The 4,090-nt window shown below is 37.7% G+C and overlaps 1 protein-coding gene across 1 annotated transcript in view; it reads left to right on the forward strand.

The window, feature by feature from the left end:
- Positions 1 to 4,090, forward strand: part of ZCCHC4 (zinc finger CCHC-type containing 4) — a 49,360-nt gene that overhangs the window by 13,860 nt on the left and 31,410 nt on the right. The gene's annotated exons all lie outside the window — the stretch shown is intronic.

The raw sequence follows: 4,090 nt of genomic DNA on the forward strand, positions 1-4,090 counted from the left end.
GGGCCCAGCTGCTCCGCGGCATGTGGGGTCTTCCCGGACCAGGGCACGAACCCGTGTCCCCTGCATCGGCAGGCGGACTCTCAACCACTGGGCCACGAGGGAAGCCCCGAGTTTATTCTTTTTTATTCCTGAATAATACTGTGTTGTATGGATATATTTTCACCTGTTTGTAGACATTGAGGTTGCCTCCAGTTATTGCCTATTACAAATAAACCTGCTACAAACATTTGTGTATAAGGGTTTGTATGGACTCATGTTTTTATTTCTCTTAGGTAAATACCTAGGAGTAGAATGGCTGGATCATATGATAAATGTGTTTAACCTTACCAAACTGTTTTCCAAAGTAGCAGCATCATTTTACATTCCCACTAGCAATTTATGAGGTTCCAGTTTCTCCCCATTCTACACAACACTTATTATTATTTTTTAAATTATAGTCATCATATTAAGTGTGATGTAGTATCACATTGTGGTTTTGATTTGCATTTCCTTTGATTGCTAATGATGTTGAACATCTATCCATGTGCTTATTGGCTATTTGTATATCTTCTTTGGAGAAATGTCTGTTCACTTCCTTTGCCATTGTTTAGTTGGTCTAATTCTTTTTATTGTTGAGTTGTAAGTATTCTTATGTATTGTGGATGCAGTTCCTTTACCAGATACACGATTTGCAAACATTTTCTCGTTCTTGGGTTGTCTTTCTACTTCCTTGGTGGTATCCCTTGCAAAACAAAAGTTTTTAATTTTGATTAAGTCCAATTTATTTTTTCTTTTGTTGCTTACGATAAGGGTGTCTTTTGAAGAAAAGTTTAAAATTTTGATTTCCAATTTATTGGGTTTTTTTTTAAACACTTTGTGCTTTTTAAGTCCTATTTAAGAAATCTTTGCCAAATCCAATCATTATTATTTTCTCCTATGTTTTCTTCTAGAAAACATAGGTCTAAGATCTAAGATTTAGGTCTAAGATCCATTTTGGCTTAGTTTTTCTTTTTCTTTTTCTTTTTTTTTTTTTTTTTTTTTTTTGCGGTACGCAGGCCTCTCACTGTTGTGGCCCCTCCCGTTGCCGTGGCTCACGGGCCCAGCTGCTCCGCGGCATGTGGGAACTTCCCGGACCGGGGTACAAACCCGTGTCCCCTGCATCAGCAGGCAGACTCTCAACCACTGCGCCACCAGGGAAGCCCTCTTTTTCTTTTCTTTTCTTTTTTTTGGCTGTGCTGCATGGCATGTGGAATCTTAGTTCACTGACCAGGGATTGAACCCATGCCCCCTGCATTGGAAGCATGGAGTCTTAACCACTGGACTGGGAGGGAAGTCCTTGCTTAGTTTTTAAATATGATATGAAATAGGGTCAGGCTTTTGAACTTTTTAAAATCAGTTTTTCAGTATCTGAAAAAAGTCCTGCTGAGATTTTAATTGAAATTGTGTTGAATTTACAGATAAAATTGGAAAGAATTGACATCTTAATAATACTGAGTTTTATAATCCATAGCCATGGTATATCTCTCCAGTTACTAAGTCATCTTTAATTTTTCTCTATGACATTTTGTAATTTTCAGTGTACTGGGATTATATGTCTCTTGTCAGATTTATTCCTAAATATTTTATATTTTTAATGCTATTTTAAATTGTTATATTTCAGATTTCAGTTTCTGATTATTGCTAGTCTGTAACAATAGAGTTGATTTTGTATATTATCTTTTATACTTGATAAGCTTATTTATTTAACAGCTTTTTTGAAGATTTTCTTAGGACTTTCTATATACATGATCATGTCTGTGAGTAAAGAAGTTTTAATGTTTCCTTTCTAATCTGTGCCTTTTATTTCTTGTCTTATCAAAGTGGCTAGAATCCCTGGTCAGTGCTGAGTAGAAATGGTAAGCGTAGACATCCTTGCTTTATTCCAGTCTCAGGAAGAATGCATTCAGTCTTTCATCAGTGGTGTTAGCTCTAAGTTTTTCTTAGATGCCCTTTATTAGGTTATGGAAGTCCCCTTCTATTCCTAGTTTTCTGAGATTCTGTATCACAAATGGATGTTTGATTTTTGTCAAGGGCTTTTTTCTGCATCTAATGAGATCTTTTTTTTTTTTTTTTTTGATTTTTAATATGGTGCATTGCACTGATTGAATCCAAACATTAAAGCAACCTTGCATATCTGGGGTCAACTACACTTGGTCATGTTGTATTACCGTCTTTATATATGTGTTTTTGATTGACTAAAGTTTTGTTAATAATTTTGAGTTTGTGTTCATGAAGTATATTGGTGTTTAGTTTTCTTATAATTTTTTTTCTGGTTTTGGTATTGGAGTAATGTTGGCCTAATGAAATGAAGTGGGAATTATACCCTCCTTTCTGTTTTTTGGAAGAATTTGTACAGAATTGGTATTGTTCCACTGTTTTCTAATTTCCAGTGAGAAATCTGGTATCATTCTTATCTTTGTTCTTCCGTGTCTTTTTTCCCTCTGGTTTCTTTTAAGATTTTTCTCTTTATCAACTGATCTTCAAATAATTTTATTATGATGTATCTTACAGTTTTCTTCATTTCTTGTGCATGGGGTTCACTGAGTTTCTTTGATCTTTGAATGTAATTTTAGAAAATTTTAACCATTATTTTTTCAAAAATTTTTCTTCCCCCTCCCCGCTTTTGGGGGTCCATTTTCATGTATTTAGGCCCTTTGGTGTTTCATTTTGGATAGTTTCTAAGGCTGTGCCTTCGAGTACACTGTTTTTTTTTCTTTAGTATCTGAACTGCTGTTAGTCACATCAAGGCTATTTTTCATTTCAGACAATTAAAAAATCTTTATAGGTTTGATTTGGGTCTTTTTATATTTTCCATGGCTTTCCTTAGGCCCATGCTTTCCTCTGCCTTCTTGAACATATGGAATATAGTTATAATAAAATGGCTTGAATGTTTTTGCCTACTGATTATATTCTGTCTGTCATTTCTGAGTTGGTTTGAATTGATTGTCTTTTATTTTCTTTTCTCTAATCATGGGTCATGTTTTCTTGTTTCTTTGCATACCTGGTTATATTTGATTCAGTGCTGGCAGTGTGATTTTTACCTTGTTGTATACTGGATATTTTTTATTCCTTTACCTATTTTTGAGCTTTGTTCTAAGATACAGTTGAGTTACCTAGCTAATGTTTGATACTCTTGAGCAGGAGTTGGCCAACGACAGTCTGCAGGCCAAATTTGGCCATACCTGTTCATTTCTGTTCGGGTTTGTGGTTGCTTTTGTGCTTCAGCAATAGAATAGTCGTGACAGAGAGAATGGATGGCCTGCCAAGCTCAAAATATTTACTGTCTGATCCTTTATAGTCCCTTGCTTTTGAAGGCTTATCTTTAAGCCTTTTGGAGGACCAGAGCAGCCTTGGGGTAGGGCTGATTTCTTCCCACTCCTGAGGCTGTATGTCCTGAGTGCCCTACCTCATCCTTGTGGATTCAGAGGTTTCTCACTCTGGGCCCTGGGTGATTGTTGTACTTGCTCATTTCCAGCAGTCCTCTCTCTCTTGGTAGGTAGTCTTTTCACGCACCTGCTAATCAGTGCTCAGCATAGACTGGAGGGGAATCTCAGCAGGCCTTGGAGCACTAGCTCAGTGTCTGCTGTCTGCCTTCCGTGTACTCCATGCGTACCATCCAGTGCTCTGCCTTGTGGATCCAGCTGCCTTGGCCTCCACGATTTCTCAACTCTGCCTCATCAACTTGTTGTGCTATGTTTGGGGCCTCCATCCTGTGCAGCTAGCTCTCCACAGGCAGGAAGCTGAGCAGCTGTGATGCTCACTCATCTCTTCCCTTCTCTCGGCGTTCACTGTTTGGGCTGCCAGTTGTCCAGTATCTTTTTTTTTTCCTACTTTTTCCTTTTGTCCAGTATCTTAAAACTGTGGTTTCATATATTTTATCAATTTTTTGAGGGCCAGGATGGTAAATCTGGTCTCTCTTGCTTTTTCGTGGCTGAATGTGGAAGTCTTCAACAATGAACAGCTACTAATGAATGGTAATAGTAGTAAATTCAGTGTGTCTGTTGCCAAGGAGGGTGCTGGTTCCTTCCACTTGCATCTCATGTCTTAGGGGCCCTTTTCTCTACTGACACTC

The sequence above is a fragment of the Lipotes vexillifer genome, unplaced genomic scaffold, assembly GCF_000442215.2.
Source record: "Lipotes vexillifer unplaced genomic scaffold, Lipotes_vexillifer_v1.1 scaffold100, whole genome shotgun sequence".
NCBI classification, from domain to species: Eukaryota; Metazoa; Chordata; class Mammalia; order Artiodactyla; family Lipotidae; genus Lipotes; species Lipotes vexillifer.